The following is a 21,061-nucleotide window of genomic DNA, read 5'->3' on the forward strand; positions in this document are numbered from 1 at the left end:
AAGCCAGCGCCCAGATGCCCTCAAGCCAACCACCCTGCGCAAGCCCCTTCCTCAGGTGTGGACATGGGGTCAGCCTCTAGCCAGAACTCCTGCTTCTTCTCTCTTCTTGGAGTGTATCTTCATGTCCTGTCAGGATCTTCCCTGGCCTGCACTCTCCCTTCTGGATCCTCCCACCCTTCCCGGGGCCAGCTGCCTAATCCGTCTCCCCCCTCACACCCACAGCAGAACAGATGCATCCCTGGCCAGAACTGAGAAAAGAAAAAGAAAAAGCCTCCCATCACGACACTCTCGGGAACTAGAACTGAGACCAAGCTCTAGAGCTCAACACAGCTGGGTTGACACCTACAAAGGGGTCCTAGGCTGCAAATACCTTGGAGTCTTAAGGGCCAGGCGGTCCCTCTTCTCAACAAGACAGGAATTTGCTGTCTTCCACCAACAGGTTCCTCCCCAGAAGAGAAGCTGCTCCCTGGCTTGTGGTGGGCAATATACACCAGACTTGGTCAAGAGACCTGGATTCTCGTCCCACTATCTGGAGTTCTCTAAGTCCCTGTTCCTACATTCCCAAAGGAGGAGGGAGGCCTGAGGGAAGGCAGTGGTAGGTGGGCAGGCCTGGATGTGGACTCCTGGCCACACCTGTGCCGCCCTGATGAAAGCACTTACAGCCAGCAGTTGCTCCGAGGTCTCTCCAAGAAGGCATTCATGTCAGGCCACCTCCAGCCATGCAGGTGCAAACAGGCAGAAAAGGAACCCCAGTAAAACCACAGCTGAGCTAGAAGGCTTTGGGCTGCCCTGGCCGCTGGTGGGATCGCAGTCCTGAGCCACTGGCCCAGCCAAGCAACCCATTTCTGAGCAGTCCTGGGACGTGGAGAACAAGCCGTCTAAAAATAGAATTAAATGTGGGGATTTTTTTTCTTAGGAAAGGAATCAGAGTTGTGCAAATAAATCTAGTCAGTCTGGCGGACTCTCTTTACAACACACTGAAAAGGGTAACGCACCGTAAGAGTCGGTGAATTCCACTGATAAGAGAGGATTTCCCTACTCAAATATCAAAGGTCTTGCATACACATACAGAGAGAGAGAAAGAGAGAGCAGAGACAGAAAGAATTGCCTTTTAGCCCCAACCCAGAGCTAGTCCTAAAGCCACCCAAAGAAAAGCAGTGCTCGGTGCCTTCGGCACTCAGCCTTCCTCCCTCGAAGGTTCTAGGCCTAGGCTATCCATAGGGTACTGCGTCCAGCTTCCCACACCCAGGGACTACGGTGGATCCACGGTGTCTGCCCAGCCCTGAGCAGCCTCCCGCAGGAGCGACTGCCCCACGCCAACTCCAGGTGAGGGGGCAGAAGATACAAGCAGAGCTCACTGCACGGCCACACAGACGCCGTCCATCGGCTATCCCGAGCCCAACCCTTTCACGTTGTCCACAGGGATACAGTCCAGCCTCCCACTTTCCCAGGACAGGGAGCCAGGGACCCAGTCCAAAGCCCAGCCTTTCCACTTTCAATCAAGCAGCCTAAGCGAAGTGCCAATTAAATACTCTATATGAACCAGCATTATGAAAATACAAAATAGGAAACATGATTCTTGCCCTCAAAAAGGTGATAATTTTAGGAGGAAAAAATACTAACACCCACAAGGCAATGTGGATACCACGGATCCTCTTCCACTAACCGGAGAGCAACACTTCTTCCAAAGGAATCAAAGTTGCTGATAGAGTCGGGCCTTCTTAGCCACCTATAAAAATGGCCCGTAGAGAGTGGCCCATCGGCAGGAGATACAGGCACACGCACTCACTGAACGCATAGGGGACCAGGCCCCGTCTCCCCAACACCGCCGTCTCCCCAACACCGCTGGGCTGTCCGCAGGGAGAAAGTGGCTGCCGACAGAGGGCGGAGGCGAGAGCGGGGTCTGAGCAGGCGCAGGGATTTCCTAGCAACTCGGGATCACCCCAACTTCCCAGCTTCCCCATTTCTGCTCCCGACTTGAGACTGGAGGCAGAAGTTCCCAGGCCACTCAGCCCAGGTGAGGTCACCCTGTGGGGATTACCGGGTGGCCGCGGGGCTGGGCAGAACGGGAAGGGAGCAAGTCCACCCGAGAAAGAGCCAATCGGGGGATGTTCTCAGGGCACCGCGGGCCGATGCCCACGAGGGAATAGCCCAGGGTCGGAAGAGCAGGTGGCCCCCCTCTTCTCACCACTTTAATTACATCTCCACTGAACTGGGGTACAAGAAAAGGAAGCGGGGATTGAAAAATCTAGCCTTGTGGCCATAAGCCTATGATTACCCACACCACCTCTGCGTGCTCTAAGATGCTTTCCCATGTCTGTAATGCTTTTCATATCATCCTACACACTCACTGTCACCTCTCCTCACCCCAGCACACAGAAAAGATGTGCTTATTATGTGCACTTAGGTTTTGTTGTACTATTAAACACAATGACCAACTCCTGTTATTATAACACAGGTTTTGCTAGAAACTCAAAAAAGACTTGGCTCTGTTGGCTCGCAGGGAATCTGGGCTGTGCTCCTCCAAAACCTTTGTTCTCCAGATGTCAGCGGAAAGTTATGAACAGCTCTCCCCCTGAGCTAAGTTGCTGAGCAGTAAGTGAGGCAAGAAAGGCCACTCACTGTATTTCTCAGCCTCCATGAAGTTGTCACTGGGAGAAGAGCCAAGAGGGAGGAGGCATCTTCGAAGACAAGATCGTAATTCTCTGTCATCCGACGAAGTGGAGAGGTAGTGCAGGAACTTGTGTCAGGAGAGGAGGACTAAGTTCAGTATGGACAAGGACAGAGAGGGACATCTGGGAAGGGAGAAATGCAGCATCAATACAGTCCAGAGTGAAAAATTAACTGCACTCAAAGAGGGCCAAAAAAGATCTAGGATTCCTAGTGGACATCAAGCTGAGCATGACTTATCAATGAAGCACTGGTTTTTAAAAAAAGCAAGCAGCATATAAGAGTGCAGATACAAGAGTATGGAATATAGAAAACACAAAGACATCTTGCCATTGTACTCTGCAGTAGTCAGACTAGTGTTTGAGTAAATGATCTGGGAAACTAGAAGATTCTAAAGAGAGGTACAAAAACAATAAATGGGTTCAAAGATAATATATCTATGAGTTCAAGTTCAGGAAAAGATTATTCAAGAAGAAGCAGCGGCAGAGAGCGGAGCAAAGAATCAAAATACGAGGAGTTCAGCCCAAAGTTGGTGTTGAGATACTTTGTCTTCTCTGGAGTGAAAAGGAAATGAGTTAAACTGAAGACAAGGGATTGAAGGTAGACCAAGGGAAGGATTTCCTGCTACTGAGAGATGTCTTTAAAAATAGAACCAGTGTGGTGAGGAAGAGGTGAGGCTGGCCAATTCTCAAGGCCCATCTGCCCCCGGGAGGGTACATGTTCCACCACCACCCCAACTCTGTCTACCCCATATGTCCAACGATCTGGATTTAAAGAAAAAAAGCCAAGCCACAGTGTGCCAGCATCAGAACCGCCACACTATGGGAGCCCTATCCGGATGGGTGGTGGGAAGGCAGAGGAAACAGGGAAAGGAACAAGGCGAGATGAGAACAAAGGGACATGACCATTCTCCGCAGCGCCATGGGAGGTTGGGTGGATTTTACATGGGATCCCTCGGTCTGCAATGCCACGAGAGCTCCAGGCTCTTCATCAGCAAAGCTCCAGCTAAGAAAGTGTCCCAGTCGTCACACACAAAAGTGGTGGCACAAGGTCCCTGGCCAAGAGCATGAGGGCCACCCCAGCTTCCTGCTGGACACAGAGAGGCTGTGTGAGTTGGCACAGCCAGCCAGGAACAAAGTGTGACGCCCTGGGCTCTTGGCCAAGTCTACCATTCCTGCCTCAGCCTCAGCCTTCCCCATCTGTAAAATGAGAGGGTAAGCGATATGACTCCACGATTCTAAGTCTACATACAAGATGCCCATTGAATATTTACCCTGCCCTTCCACGAAGGAAAACATCTGGGCTCAAAGAGCTGGACTTCACTCTGTGATTCCTCAGATACTCTTGTCAGTTGGGAGAAACAAGACCCTTGCCCTAAGAGTTAGTTTTAGGGGAAGAGAGAAAATTTTCAAAACACTTTAAAATAATTAAGGAGATTTACCTAATGTAAAAAAATATAAAATTAGGCCCAGTTTTTTTTTTTTTCAATCCAGACTCCCTCCAACAAGCCTAGGCCTGAAATCCTCTTGCCTTGTTCCCTCCGTGAACGTGTCCTGAGCTCCCACCCGGCGTAAACCATAGTAGAGGAGGGAGGCCTCAGAGTAGGCCCACGCTTCCACACCCGTGTGTTCCAGCCTGTCGTGAAGCAGACCCAAAGAACTTGTTATAACTTAGTACTAACTTTTAACAATTTAAAAATTATTTATTTTTTAAATGCCTACGTTGGAGCAGATTCAAGATTATCCTGTAAAACGGCATGCCATCTCACCTGAATTTCAGCACACTTACTAGAGTGGAGTGTGAGCAGAGGGGCCCAGGCAAAAATGGCGCGTGGGAGGGCGTCACACACGCGAATGTCAGCTTCGCGCACACACAGGCACGGGGGGCGACGCAAGCAGCATCGCGCGGGATCTGAGAAGCACCCCACCCCAGAGAGGGGGTGAAAGCGAACACACAAACCCAGCAGAGAATATGTTGAGGAAGTTGGAGTTTTAAGAGCCTACTCATCATTACAGAGTTTGCTTAAAAGCCCATCCGGAATCGGAATGCAAGAAGGGGTGCCACAAGGCATTCGGGAGGGGGGAGCGGATTCTAAGGACTCAGCAATTACTTTTCAAGTTCAAGTCAAGCTGGATGGACCCCATCAACACGCTGCTGTTCAGTGGGCAGAGATCAAGAGGCAGTCGTTCACAGCCGTATTTCCTGGGGCTGCTTGTTACTGACATTCTGTCATTCAAGTTGGGACCTGAAGCCACAGTGGGCACAAAATCTGCCTCCCTACAATCCACAGCAAAAGGAGAGTTCATTTTTTTTAAAGAGCTATGGCACACATTTCTCAACCCTTGAGAGAAAATGAAGAGAAGTGGGATTTTTCAATCCTGACACTAGCAGGAAACAGGGAGTGTCTGGTAGGTAGCACCAAGCCAAGAAGTGTCTTTTCTCCCAAGTATACCAAGGGCCCCTTTCAAATACAGGTGCTACGGAAAAAAAAAAAAAAGAAGAAGAAGTAGGTGTGAAAGTAAGGCAAGAAAGGGAACCTAAGGACCATTCGTGCTCTGTCTATGGGCATCAACATCTTTAAGGCATTTTGTGGTCTTTTTGGTTCTATAACCTCCATATTGAGAGACATAAAACACAAAACATTACACCTGTCAGGTGCCGGGCCCTGAACTATCTCCAGGCAGCTGAAAGTCAGTACATCAGACTTTTAATGATGTGAAAGTTAAAGATTAAAAACATGTTGGAACGCTTACTTTATGCAGTGCCAAAAATGTGTCTATAACCTGTAAAGAGAGATGGGTGTGGAACATCATATGAGAAAATGACTGCACTCACACTGCACAGAAAGAGTAAGGTCCTCACTTGCCTCCCCTCCCTCCCTCCCTCCCCCTCCCTCCCTCCCTCCCTCTCCCTCCCTCCCTCCCTCCCTCCCTCCCTCCCTTCCTTCCTTCCTTCCTTCCTTCCTTCCTTCCTTCCTTCCTTCCAGGGGAAATCGCTCCTGAAATCTGACATGCTTTGCAACAGCAGCAAGTTAACCGCTGGAACCACTGAAATCCTGTGCAAATTTCTGAGGCCAACCCTGTTCCAATACATGAGGTTGGGAGGCACTGGTTTAGGAATTCATGTGGGTATAGGTACGTGCTAATTCAGACAAGGGCTCCAGGTCACATCCTGTATTTGCCTGAATTACTCCAATGACAATAAAAACCAACTGAAAACAAACAGACACTTTTCATAGGGCACTGCCATTTGCCAATCCATAACTTAGGAATTCATGGCTTCGCTTGGCTAACTCTCTCTTGACATGGAATGTTAAAAGTTTGCATCTACTTACTCTCCCCTCTCTCTGGCAGGAGAATCATGTCACTCACTGGTAAGCAATTATTGTACCTTCTTCAAATAACTCAGCCTAAATTTTCATTTATGGGTGTACATTTATATATGCATGCAAAACTTGCATGTATGATGTAGTGTTAAGGCTTCTTTTTTCCAAAAACTGAAAAATTCAGAAAGCCAAAGATAACACAATATACCTTGAATGGCACATCCTACGGGTAGTAGCCAAAAAAAAAAAACTTGTAAAATTATTTATGCAGGAGTATTAAAATTTTCCTCAAAAGTTCCCAGGCAAATGGGCGCCTCTTTAATTTTCACCCTTACAATAAACTCTTCTGCAGGTTTTGTTTATTTTCAGGAAACATTTCACTTTTTTTTTCAAGACATGAGGTGTGAATGATGCAAAACAGTATTTGGATATGTAAACTGAATTATTTGCATAATGCATTACTAATCAGTGAGTATAAATTCTGGAGTCTGAGGAACTGAAATCAAGTGCCATGGAATTTTTTTAAATCTAGATTATAAAAGTAAAGAGCATCGCCCTTCAGTGGAATAATGTACACATTTGCATTCCGTTTATAAGAAGGAGAAATTATCCCTACAGAGTTTTCTGAAGAATATTAAACAAGTGGCCTTTGATGTATACTGCTTTGCTCTGCCTCAACATTATGGAGGCATAAAGGTCCTCAATTCACAGGCGCAACCATAGAAGCACCAAGGAGAGTGAAGACATTGCCATCAAAAAGAGCAGACACCCCCCCCACGTTGGTCTCCCAGTTGGTGCCCATTGGTGTTTTCATGCAAGGTTAGCCCCCTTCTTTGGGGAAAAACATTGACATGGATGTGCAAACAGTAGAAAAAAGAATTTATTCCAGCTTTCTGCACTTCCTTTGTCAACCAGGCATGATAAAACCAAGTTTAGGAAAGTATTTGTCTAAATAAATACTTTTTTGGAAAGGGATGAAATGCGGAGAAGAGGAAAAGGAAGTGTAGCCTAGTGGTCACCCCAGACAATGGCACCTTCCCCATTCCCACCACAGTGGCCTGTTAAGCCCCTAATCTCCCAAGAGTCACCTGCACACTCAGAACTCCCGAATGTGCACGTATGAGAGTACACACACACACACACACACAGTCTTTGAGGGTGCCAGGTTACATTGCTACAACAGCTGCTCCTATTGTCTACTGCCAGCGAAGCCAAACCAGCCTAAAATTTAATTTAATCTGCTGTAAACCCAAGTGTCAGGCACTTAGATGGCAGCTAAATGCGCCACTCTCAGATAACTGAGTGACACTTGCTAATAATAGCCTCAGCGAGCAGCGAGTGGGAGCGGACATTTTGTGAAACCAGAGGTCCCTGGGCCTGGAAACGGCTCGTCGAGGCTGGTCTCAGCTTCCAGGCAGCGCATGCGGCAGGCCCCCCACGGCCCCCACGTGGCTGACTGCACGAAACCCACCGGGGACCTGGCTTTTGCTAAACAGGAGAGCAAAATGCCCCTTTTCCTGCTCTGCAATCACGTGCAGCTCCCTTTCCTCTTTCACCCTGTGCCCCGGTCCTCCCTCAGGGGGAAGGTGGCTTAACCCCTGACTGCACTCTTTGTCCCTTTCTTTCTTAGAGCGTGGTCAGCCACCTCTAGGGGAAACCATCTTTCTCTAACAGCCAGGGCACAAATGGCCAGAGCAAGCCCCGAGAGCCTTGTCCTCCAGCCAAGTGGACACTTCCCACCTGCTTCTTCCCAATATCACAATGGAAAGAGGGACCTGTGCTGAAGCCTCACCAAACTCCACCTCCAGCTCTTCCTCATGCACAGAAAAAGACATGGACTCTCTTTTCTTCCAGGAGAATGGAGCACAGTGCACAGTACAGACCGTAAGGTGACCCCTTTAACAATGAACTTTCTAGATACACAGGTTCTTTCTTCCCCACTTGCCCCTTGCTAACTCTGAGCCAAACCCTTGGTGAAGAAACAATACACACTGAACAAGGCCATTCTGCCCACTACCTTCATTTTCTGGAAAAGTCTCAAATATGTACAAAAAGTAGAGAGAATGGTATAAACCAATCCCCAAGTACACATCCTCCAGCTTCAACCACTACAACTCACAGCCATTTTTATCTACAACCCTATCACCTCCCTAGCCCACTGCATTATTTAAGTTGATCCCAGATAGCATATCATTTCATCAGTAAATACTTCAGTATGTATTTTTAAAAGATAAGGACTCTTATTTTTCTTTTAAGCACAACCACAAGACCATTATCACACCTAAAAAAAATTAAGTGACAACAATTCCTTATCATCAAATAGAGGAGTTAACTTTAAACTCAGAAATACTTCTTCCCATCTGGGTCATGCTTTGGAGAATCCCTTCCAGCGAGGTTCAAGACTGAAGCTGCCAAGCAAAGCTTCGGGGAATCACACTCTCTAAAAAGGGCCCTGTTTAAAGCCACCCTGCGCATCAGCCCACACTCCAGCCCTCTGCAGTTCTTTGCCCTATTTAGGGCCAAATGCACCCTCCAAGAGCCCTCTGCGACAGTCCTCACCCCTCGACTGCACTCCCCACCATGTGGTCCATCACCACATCGAGAAGCAGGTGACTCCCAGTGTTCAGAACTGGAATTTATTTTTCTGTGAAGAAAGTGTCCTCCTGGACAGTTGTACACAGAATTCATTCACAGAGCATGTCTTGGATATACAGCTGACTAGATATGTCAGTTATGTTCCAAATGGGTTTTCACAGGTCAAGGTTCTGCAGGCAAGAGCAAATACTATTTTTAGACAGGATAAGGTCACAATGCTTTTAGAGACAGTGAGGTCTACAATAAAACCTATTGATCAGCCTCTGGAACTAGTGCTCCAGAGAGACATAGAGATTGAAACAAAAATTGCCTGGCTGTTTTCTCTGTAGACTCAGCGGGTAAAAGCTTGTTGGACTTAATATCTTTCAGGATATAAAATAAGTAAGAAGTAACTGTGTACAGATTACTGAAGTCCACTTAACCAGATGCAGAGGCAGGTCACAGGAAATATACTCATGGCAGAACTCTAAAGAAGGGAGATTTCAAGGCAACAAGTGTTGCAACCACCGGGAGAAAGAATAAAGAATAAACACAAGCCTTCTCAACTCAGTGGAAGCAAAAAGGACAGGCTATATCCAGGATTTCTGCTTGGACTATTGTCCCTAAATTTGCAACTGTGACCCTCAATCCAGGGCTATGTGGATAACAGACTCTAAGACAAACAGCATGAAGATGAATTTGCCTATGTCAGAATTTGACAAAAAAATGGTATCTACTTGGACAATTTTTAAAACTTCTATGCTGACTTAATGGAATCATGGCAAATTCTAAAGGCCTTCCTCTTCTCTCTCTGTGTATATAAATATATACACACACTCTATATACATTCACTTGTATTTATGTAGTATATACATATATGTATATACATCTAAATGTGTATATTTGTGCATGTGGGCATACTATTTCTTATGATGACAGCACTGAAGTGTCTGGGGACTTTTTTTCCAAAAATGAGATAATAAGCTTTTTATTTGGTATGCCACACAAGACTCCAGTAAAAAAAATCATTTATTGCTAGGTGAGATTTGAGAAATAAATTTAGAAATCATACAAACACATAGGAGCCCAAGTAAATGAATCGCCAAGGCACAGAAAGCCACTGGAAAGTTATTTAACTGGCCCAAAGTGTCATGAACTGACTGAGGTTTTAGCAGCGAAAGCTAAATAATTTATTTAAGTCAAATAGGAGCTCTCGGCAAAGACATTAATGTAATGAACTATCCCATACTAAACTTCAGCCAGAGATCTAAAACTTTAAAGTCAATTATGTCCCCATGAATACCTCTCCCTCATCAGGTGCTTTGTTGTTTTAGAGACTCGGGGACCGCAAGAACTAGTGTGAAAACTGTAGGATATCTTCATTTATCATCTGCTCCCATCTCACAGCCCAGCTCGCAAACAAAATATGCCACGGTAAACATAATCCATATATCACGTTGTGACACGACTGACCCCATTAGTGAGCCAAGCCTGTCCCGGCAGCAGCTTCCTATCATACGTTAACAATACACAATACAATGGCTGATACGTTTGCACAATACGTACGGGGTGGGGGGGAGGGGAGGAGAAAGAACATCGGGCAGGAAATCCCAAACTTCACGTCCCAATACGTAATTCTGTCGCCTATCTCTGACATGAATGTTATCGCGCTTTTATTTCAGGTAATAACCAAAGGGGGAAGTAGAAGCTCTGAGTTGCTGCCATTCATTCAGCCTGTCCGTTATCTTCTTTTGGATTGGGTTAGGGCTGAACTTTCTTTTCCCTGTTTTTTCCTTCCCTTTTTTCTTGTCTTTTTAAGATTTTATTTTTTTGCCAGAGACAGAAGAGCATGCACAATCTGAAACAGCTGATTGTCAGTGCCCTTATAGAGCACTCCTATTAAAAATCCCCAAAACATTATAAATTAAAGAGGCAGTAATTTAAATAAATTACTTTTTTATTGAAGCTATAGATCTCAAGAGTGCCTGTGTCCTACAAGGAAGACATATTTCACAGCTGATTCATTTTCCCCTTATTCTGAGCGCATGGGATAATAAAAGAAAGTTTTAGATAATCATTATCCAAAGGATAACTTTGAATGCTCTTTTCAGCATGCTTCTTAAAACATCTTTTTACATCTAATTTAAAGCCACATATAAATGGTACTTGCTGGACAGTGTGGAAAACAGAAACATCCGTGCTAAAAGTCAATGGTAAACACCAAGTTTAGAAAATGGATTGCAAAGATCACATGTCCCAGAACAGGCCATATGCTTTTACCTACACGATGAATAAAAAAAGAACATTTTCCCTCAATTTATGCTGTCTTCAACACTAACAGAGGGAGAGTTCTTCTAAACATGTTGCATCGGATGCCTTTAACAAGCAAGAATTCGTAACTCCAAGGACTCAGCATATGTAGGCTAAGTCCATACAGGGAAACCAGCTTTGGGGAGGAGGAAGGAGGAAAATATCACTGAATTCAGTCAGTTAATTGAATTTAAAATACCTGGTTGTTTGAATTCAACTATTTCTTTTTCAAAAACGTATTTCTATTTTGATGTAGTTACAGTTGCCCAAAAAAGCAAACTTGGAGAAAATACACATTACATTCTTTGGAGTTTTTCAAAAAACAGCTTGCAACAATTAAAAGATGAAGAAATCTTTTAAGGCTGGAAACTTCTGTGAATTATCACCATTCCATTATACTGTGCTTCAATCTTGCTTCCAGCAATTTGAAAGATGCCCTTAAGCTTTCTGCTTAATAGGATCAGGAGTCCAAGCCTTAATCTCCACCATAGTTTCCATCTTGTAGGTAAATCAAGAAAATATTCTGCCCCCTCCGTGGGTGAGCCCCATTCAGCAACTAGGTTCCAAAAAGAGCTGGGAGGAAACTGGCCAGTGGTGGTCATAGTGAGCTAGTACCAGATGGGAGCTTGCAGACCCGCCCAGTCCAAACTCCCCATTTTACCCGCTTTACAAGATGAGGAGGCACATGCCAAGAGGTGGCGGGAACCCAAGGTCCCTCGGTATGACACAATTAGGGTCAGAATCCAGGTGTCTTTGTTCTCAGATCAGTGTCTTTCCACTAACATTAAAAGTCAAAGTTTGGTTTTAGAAAAATCTGTAATGCCCAAAGGACCTCATTCCCCCCCGACCAAACCAGTCTTGGTAATGTTTCCATTGTTTTCAGGGAAGGATAAACGTCTAATTGTAAGGCCTTTACTAATTTGTATGTTATCTTCTTCCTATTTTATTGTTTTGTATTCAGAAATACTTTTATCGTAATGCTCTCTATTGGAGTGTCTTCATATTACAGGCAGATACTGTTATTTGCTAGTAGAGGACGACAGCAGGGCTGGAAAAAAGAATGCAGATTTTTTTTTTAAACACTATAGTTTTTTTCTATAACAATGATTTCACATTCTAAGTACAAAACAGGTATGGTTTCTCTCACCCTGAACTTCTGCAAACCCTAGATTTGATCAAATTCAGAAACTGGTGATCAAATGCAGAATCCCATATTTTAGGATGATGTGTTCTAGCAGAAAGCTATTGGTTGGCTATATTTTGCTCTTTCTTCCCCAAAAGATTTTTAAATAGTTTTCATTTCTAAAAGGATTTCAACTTTGGATTGTGTCGATGATGCCAAAGTCTCCATACATCTAATCAATCAATAAATAAGACAGACAAAGCAGCATATGTTTATCCTTTACCATTTGGGCAGTGTACATTAATTACTGCAGATTGTCTCCTATGCATCCTCTCCCCAGTCGCAGACAGCAGTGCTCAAAAGGGTCCGCAAAATAAAAATGTATGGGGTAATTAAATGGATATTTATAATTAGAACTTAATAATTTGCATCAGGGACAAACGAGCTCTGATTTTAATCTGCAGCGCATTTAGATTAGCCCAAAGATAGTGCAATTTGATGGCGTTTATAGGCCTCCTCTTGGATTATGAAACAATACCAAGCCTTCAAGTGCAGTGTGTCTGTGTCAGGAGTGTGTTAAAGAAGAAGATGCAATGAAAATGTTTGACAATGTGAAAGCAGCCATAAATTACATGACAACTGTGTAAAAGTCATGATGAAACAAATAAAGGGCTGACCTATAATGCGTCTGATTCATTGTGACACACACAACTCCCTGCACTAATCTCTGCCCAGCCAACGCATTCTTAAGCGGGGAACTACTTAGCACCAGGAACGTTGTAAATTATCACTAGTCAACAGCATTGATTTTTAGTCGACATTTCAATCAGGTGGAAGTAGAAATACTACCCCACTCATCCAACAGCCTCTTAACCAGCCTGCTGCCCCTCCGAGGTCTCTCAGTTATGGCTTTGTTAAATTTCCATTGCTCTCACCATTCGATATTTATTGTAGCTTTGCCACATCCAGGCACTTGGCCTGAAGGGTCACCCGGCCTGCCTCTTGGGACATTAAATTTGCGCTTACCTAACGAAGCCAGAACCAAATAAAGAAAAGAAATAAAAGGCCACCATCAGAGATCTGGCCTGATTTTCAAAGGACTAGAAGGAAAACTGGGGGGAGGTGGGGGGGGTAGTAGTAAGGGTTCTAAAGCAGTGATACTCCTCTTATCATTTCAGCTTTCTCAGTCTAGGAGTCCCAGTAAATGAAACTAAGAGCTTCTCTTCAGGGGTGATCAGGGAGATTCCTTATGCTCTTGAACCAGGAGCAAGTAGAGGCAACAAAGAGAGCCAAGCAAAGAGGCAAGAAAGACCTGTACAGATTCCACAGAGGATGGCCAGGCCAGGCCCAGGGCAGAGTGAGAATTGAACCTGAAGGTCTGGAGCTTCTGACCCACAGGAATTCTCAGCAGTTACGGCCGTCCCCACCTCCAACCCAGAAGACCACCTGGATGCACATCAACGGCAACCTCTTGGTGACGGATCTGAACAGCCTCCCTGGGTTGGAGCAGAAGCACTTACCACGTGAGCAGGGCTCCCGTCCAACACTCGCCAGAGCTGAGGCCAACCCTTCCACTCCCCCGTGGGTCTCTGCACACAGTAGGCGCTTCCTAACTACCAAATGATTCTGGAACTGTATAATGGAGGTCTGTGGTGGCCCCACCAATTTGAAAGGATGGGGAATACGAGGAAAACACTGGCATTTGGTTTTGGAATACGTTATGTAATCCCTCTGCAAGGAACCTCAGGTCTCGCTTCAGCAAATGTTAACGGTGTCAGAGCAGCCTGGGGAGTGACTGGGAGAGGCCACCACGCGGCTGAAAACTTGCCTCAGGAAAAGCCACATGTGGATCATATGGAGTTGTTGACTGCAGTTTCCATTCAAAACTTCCCTCAAGTCTCCAGCGTGTCTTCCGGACTCGCCTTACCACAGCGCCCGTTCGGCCAGAAATGAAAACCTCCCTGAAGCAGACTGTTCTCCCCCAGCACCCACGGTCCCCGACCCCCTGCACACACTCTCACAGTCACGGAGCCTGTCCTCGCAGGGTAATGCCCGTCTCCCCGCCCTGTGAAGGTGTGATCAGAGACAACACACAGAACTGCCGGGAGCCTGATTTGACCAGCCCTTAGAAGTCACAGCGGGTGTCTTAGGCACACACAGGCGGGAAAGCCTCCTCCCTCTCCTTCTAGGGACCCTCCCCGTGCTTTCTGGCTCTTTCTGGGCAGATGGGGGAGTGACTACTTGCAAAGCAGAATTCCTTACACTGCAACTTTTCCCAACAGCCCCAAGGATCCTCCAATAATATGTCCAGGACAACCGCCCAGGGGCTTCAGGGGAACATTCTTCTCTTTCCCAGAAGACTGAAAAACTTGACCACAGAACCCATGGGAGGGGCAACAGTCCAGCACCAGAGCTTCCTGCCCAGTTGGTGCCCAGCCCCAGGGCAGAAAGCTGCAAACCTATAGGGGAGGTAGCAGAGGGTAACAACTGAAGCCTAAGGACTAAGTGTGGACCCTCAGGGAAGTTATTTAACCCCTTCATGACCCAATTTCCTCCCTTACCAAATGGGGTGAATATGAGTCATTCCCTCCCAGAGCTGCTGTGGGCTGGAGCAGCCATGTGTCAGACACATAGCACTGACAATAGCGACTCTCAAAGTGCATCCTATGAGGCAAGTAATTTATGGGCTTTCTCTCATTTACTCTCCCCATGGACCCTGTAAGATAAGGACTTTGGGTTGTCTCCATTTCACAAACAGGTTAAATGATTTGCCCAAACTCTCCCAACCAGCTAGTGGTGAAGCAGAAACCTGAACGCAGAGCAATTGTGCCCCATGACCAGGAACAAGCCCCTCGGAGGAGGACAGCACTGGGAGAGCTGTCTATGGCAGGAAGCACCTCCTCATCCCCCCTCCTCCCCAGATCTGCAAAGGCCACCCAGCTGTCTCCACCCAAAGGCCTTCCCCACAGGCTCAGACAGGAAGGAGCCCACCTGGAGGCATAAAGAGACCCTGAGGTCTTTAAGACCCCTACCCGCCCTGCCCTGCTCTCAACCCAACATGCTCACCCCACACAGGGGACACTGTAGGAGACCCCAGTTCGTTATAGGAGGAGAAAGGTCCAAGCTATGAGTCATAATCATAGCCGTTAACTGGCTTTTGTTAAGTGCTTTACCATGTGCCCAGCACTGAGCCAAAAGCCCCTAGGTGTTCTCACGTGATGTTCCAAGGCCCTGTCATGGATGGGGCCTTACGATTCCCCCAACTTCACAGATGAGGAAACTGAGGCTTAGAGAGATGAAATCTGCCCAAGGTCACACAGCTAGAAATGGCAGTACCTCTTCACCCTCAACCTAAACCATTTTATTTCATCTAACCAAAGGCTGAAGAGGAAAAGAAAAGAGATAAAACATATTTCTTAGGGCTTATTTCCCCTCTTCCAGCCCCTCCTCCCTTCCTTACCAGCTCAGGTTACAGAGACACCCAGGTGGGAGGGAAACCGCATCTAAGGGCGTGGCTGAGTCTTGTGGGTTATCTGTGGGATGAGCCCAGAGGCCCCACACTTTCCCAGTTTCTATTTGCTACTAGGTAAGGAAAAGGAAATCCCACCAACCCCAGGAGGCCTCAGCCTGGGGAAGTAAACGTGATTTTAGCACATTTTATATGGATGTTCACAATGGTGACTTTTCAAGTCTATGGTGGGGAAAAATATTTTATATTGTGTGAATCGCATTTCAGACAGGTCCCTAAACCACTCACTTGGAAGCCCTGGTGTTCTCTAGGTGGAAGTCTGTGAACGTGGCGTTAGCCCCAGATCTGGTGAGAACCAGAACATGCCTCCCACCAGGAAGTAACGGGGAAATTCAATTCCCTCCCCACTTGTGGCAGGAGGGCAAAGACCATACGTTAAAACAGCTAAAAATGTCAGGAAGTCATTGGGCTGATGACTCTTGCTTGCCAGCACTCATATATGAATGCATAATGCCACAGTAAACTAAGAAACACAGAAACAGACCAAAGAAGATAAGATAATCGAGAACAAAACAAGCCCAAACACATAGGCTTGCCACCAGCCCTGCCTGGGAAAGGCTGCCACCTTCACTGGGCCTTTCTTGCATATTATTCTTCTCGGCCACAGACAGATTAATTTACAGGTCCTTTCCAACAAGTTAAACTTCAGCCATTTAAAAGAAATTAGTTTCCACCAACTTCCTACCTTATCCACGCAGGCCCACTGGCCACGCCACGCCCACCTGTCCCAGGGGCCTCACACACCTGGTCGCCAGAACACAGCCAAAGCCTTCCCATTCTGGCCCACGGGTTACTGGTGTTATCACAACTCTTTTTTCCCCCCAAGCCAGGAAAGATGATAAAACCCGTGTATGTAGCCAAAAGACTGGCCTCAACTGGTTCAGAGGGGAAAAAAATTGAGCTGTCTTTTTTTTTTCCTGCTTGTAGCCAAAAGACCTGGGAGCATTTGATGTACAGTCAGCAGGTATTTAAAAAAGAAAGAAAGAAAAAGAAGACAAAAAAAAAAAAAAACAACACTGAAAAGGCTTGGCTGCACTGGGGCCCTGACACACTCTCATCTAAAGCCTGGCCCTCGGCCAAGTTCATCTGTTAATGGACAGCCACCACCAGGGCCTGCACCTCCCCCACCGCCCTCCACCCCTCCCGGAGTCTTCTCTGTTCTCCTACCTCTTTCGAGCTCCTAAAAACTAGACATCGATTATGTCTGCGCTTTTCCCTTTCTATTCAAGATAAACAAAGTGCTTCAAGTTCAGGGCGCACCCTGGGACCCTTGACAAAACAATCTATCATTCTGTCTGCTAAACCAGTCTGGCTACACCACGGCCAGAGAGAGGAACGCTCCCAATGTACAATTTTCCCTTTGTGCTCCTTCCCTCTTGCCACTAACCTCTTTTCTTTACCACCTTCTCCAGAGCAGATGGACTTGACCACTTTGCTTAAGCCCCTCCTGGCAACCTCAGAAATTAAAGAAAAGAAGCGAGCTCCTGGCTGCCCCTCCTCCTGCCCAGGTTTTCCTCCTCCCTCTCTGTGGCCCCCACGGTCCTGCACACACATGCACGAATCCCGTTAGACCCGCACAATCCTTTCGACCCTCTCGCCATTGACACTCACCCAGCAAATAAATTAACTGTTAGGACTGCCCCTCCTCTGCTCCCTGCAAGAATATTTTAAGTGAGTTTTGTTTTAAATCATATCCATTAATTTATCCTGACTTGCAATTAAATCCAAGCACACTTTTTACAACCAGTACGGAATGTATTAATTATAACTACAATTGGTCAAATGAGAGCACAGTCCCTCCAAAAAAATATTAATAAAATACATAATAAATAATATTAATGAAACAAAAATAGATTCATGCGCCTTGGCCAGGGCTTTTATTATTTCACGCAAGGGGAAATCCAGCCAACGAAACTTGCTACACACACTTTGGCAGGACTCTGACCAGTAAACTCCAAAGAGTGTGTTTTGGCGGTGGCCTGGACTTGGGGCCCCTGTGCAGACACCACCACGAGAAGCCAATGGCCCCTGCGCCCAAGCAGGGTCCACAGCGTCTTACCCAGCTCTCCCATGTGGTCAGGAAAAGTTACCCACAGGCTGCTTCCTCTTCCTCAGCCAGCCCCGGCTGTTTTGTTAATGTCCACCCCGCCCCTCAAAGGACAAATGGCTTCCCACAGACCCAGGGGGAAATGAGCCCAGCTAAACGAAGGGCTCAGGATTCCGGTACCACCAGCATCTGTGCTGAGGCACCGCATACTGCACCCAGCGCTGGAAGCTGCCTTTGTTCCTGCCACACCGCCAGGCCCCTGCTAACCTGTCTCCACATCACTCAGCCTCACGCCTCACCCCAGCACGCCCTGCCCCCTCCCCTCCCCCCAAATCCAACACACCCACCGCACAATCGAATCTAATTAAGATCAGGAAGAAATTTGCATTTTCTTTTCACTGTACCCCCAGTAATCACACAAGTTCTTCAAATTTTGAGAATTTTGTTCCTCTGCTAATTATTTCCCTCATTTTGCATTTCAAGGCACAAAGACAGTCTATCTCACTGGTGGTCTATTAATAGTTTGAAGTTTTGAGCATCAGAAGGTGGTTTTTTTTTTTCCTTTTAAAACTATTCTGTCATTTCCAGTTTTGTAAAAAGGTCTTTTTTTTTTAACTTTTTTGGTGATAGTGGTGGTGATGGTGTTAATGTTTCTTCAAAAAGACAGCTTCTGTGCCATTCTGTGTATTATGATTTGGTTCCCCCCTTATAATAGCTACTCTCTGCCTGGTTTACTGATTTACAGAACCTTGGTATATGAATGGCCAACAAAAAAAAAAAAAAGAAAAGAAAAGAAAGAAAATTCCTTGGCATAAGTATATGTTTGCTGATCAAATTTCAGATCATGTGTTGTTCATTATTATGACTTTACTTGAAAAACAGTTTGCCACAGTGAGATGGATTCACTTTATACGCTTTCTACCCCTCCACTCCCTTTAAGTACTTTGAAAAACAGTACGATTTTTTTAAGGTACATTTAAAGCATGAACTGGTTTGGATTAAAACAATGTTTCAACGTCCGTAAATTTCCTCAAAATACATTTTCAAAAGACTTATGCAAAGCCACACGTGATTTTGAGGGAGCTAATGAGATTGTCCCACCAACAAAATCTAATGGTGATTTAAGAAATTCTAATACTTTTCATTTACTTCCTGTACAATTATTTGTATACTTGACATTTATACAGTTTCTCCATTATGTAACAATCTACCCTGGGTATACCAGGTTATGCCAATCTATCAGAATGAAATTTGTACTCCATATAAGCAGAAGTTTCCAGTGGTTTTGACTTACCCATTATGTTTCAATGTAAAGTGTTATTATAGCAGAATATAAAGCACAGCTACTCCATGCTCACGTTTTTAACTCTAATACTGTAATCTTTCTTGCTGCTTCTAGGGCTGTGTCAGTGTTTACATTCCTGGAAGTTAAATAAACCGACATGGCAAAACTCCTGGATAGACTGAATAATAAGGCTTGTGATGACTAAATTGTTTACTTTTTACCTTGTTAGGATCCCTTTCTTGTAAAGTTTGGTGGAGAGACAGAGAGAGAAGGAATGAAGGGGGGTGATGCGAGATAGAAAGAGAGAGATTTATACACTGGCTTCCATATGTCACAAAGACCTTCCTATCCACAGCCAACACGACCGAAGCAGCATGCATAAGTTAGTCTTGCCTGTTTTGTTTTGTTTTCTTAAATACCAGGTCATCTGAATACCCCTTTCTCCACTACCACCCACCCCCATATGAAGATTTTTTTGCCCATTTTCAAATAGCAAATTATCCATTAGATTTCATCATATCTTAGTAAAGCAATTACATCAAGAAAATGATAGTGCGTGTGGAATCAATTATGCATGCAGTTGGCCGGAGACCAAAGGCTGTGAAGTCGGAGAGGGCAGAATCGCTCGACACACACAAATAAAAAGCCCCTGGATCTCACAGATGGACCCCATCAGTTCATCTTACTGCCTAAAAAGTTCATGCACTTAATAATTTATTTGTGTTCTGGATACTGTTTCCCAGCTGAATATTAACAACTTTGAACTGAAGCATGCTTTTAGCATGGTATGGATGGAAGTCACAGTAGGGCAAAGCCAGGTCCCTCTGAGGTTAAAATTATAGTTATGTTTCTTACACACTGTTCATTTTCCATCACAATTTATTTTCTTTCATTAAACATTCCTTTTAATCAGAATATCAGTTTCAGCGTTCTGATTCTGCTTGTTAACCAGTGATAAACTCATAAACCAAAGATGAACATCAATAATACAGCACAGGCTATTCAACAGCAAAGGCAAACACCAAAATCACAGGCTCTCAAAAATCGGAAACCGTTATTTAGCACCTTGTTTTCACAACCAGAGCACTCGTGTACCTTGAGGGAGGACCGGAGCCCAGAGACCAAGATTTACTTTAGAGAAGAGGGAGGACACACTGCAGCTCAGAGCAGCAGCGGAACAGGAAATCTTACTTGATCTAAAAGATAAAGGAGTCAGCTAAACCCAGGCCCAAGATGTCTAGGTGCTAGCCATATATTTAAGGAAGAAACCCAAAGCATCATTAGAAAGGTTTGTAGACGTGAAGCCTTCTCTCTTCCAACGGAGGAGCCTGATGTCTTAATACGCTGGAATAGCCTAGTCTTTCTAACAATAAAAATGCCCAACAGTGTCTGTGGGGACACAGAGACAGGCATTACATATTTCTGTACATATCTGGAAGTGCCTCAATCATATACTTGAATTTTACAGTCTTCTCCCCAAATGAGAACGATTTCCAGCCAACACGTCCACAAACTGTACTTAACGTTAAAAGAAAACGGATAAAACATATGTAATTACTCAAGGTTAGACTTTTAATTCCTCAATTCACTAAAGGAAACTTGGCAAGAAGATGCATCATTTTGCTCCTTTCTACTGGGGCATCTGAGGAGAGCCACTGAGGCAGCTAATACACAAAACATGATCAAAAGTGATTAACAACAGCTTCATATGCAAATTGCATTAATGAAGGAGTGCAAAGTCATCATGTAAATTAAATATGTCAAATCTCTTGGTGAACTTTCAATCTTGAGAAGAAAAAACACTGCTTTAATTTTTTTACATCATCAATTTTGCAAGATTGAAAATCTAAGAATCTTGGTGCTATAAACAATTTTCACCTTTTTTTTCTCCTTCAGCAGGCTGACAGGCCAGCCTGATGTGCACCGAATGTACATGTTAATAGGCCAATCAAAAATGCAAAACAATTCGCAATTACTGGAAGGACCTAATGGTCATTAGAATTTACAACTAGGTAATGAACTGAAGTCTGCCCACACCATGCATATTCATAAAGCAATTTAGCCTTTGAAGATTAAAGAAGTGCTTAAAATTCAAATGAGCTTTAGCAAATTATCAGTAAGATTCATCCAAAAAGCAAAGGGTTTTTCTTCCTATGATTTCCTCATTTTTTTAATGCAAAATTGTTATATCTTCCAGA

At 45.1% G+C, this 21,061-nt stretch overlaps 1 protein-coding gene across 13 annotated transcripts in view; it reads right to left on the reverse strand.

Moving 5' to 3' along the window:
• Positions 1-21,061, reverse strand: part of BCL11A (BCL11 transcription factor A) — a 99,699-nt gene that overhangs the window by 60,281 nt on the left and 18,357 nt on the right. The window lies entirely within an intron of this gene.

The sequence above is a fragment of the Microcebus murinus genome, chromosome 3, assembly GCF_040939455.1.
Source record: "Microcebus murinus isolate Inina chromosome 3, M.murinus_Inina_mat1.0, whole genome shotgun sequence".
In the NCBI taxonomy this organism is placed as follows: domain Eukaryota; kingdom Metazoa; phylum Chordata; class Mammalia; order Primates; family Cheirogaleidae; genus Microcebus; species Microcebus murinus.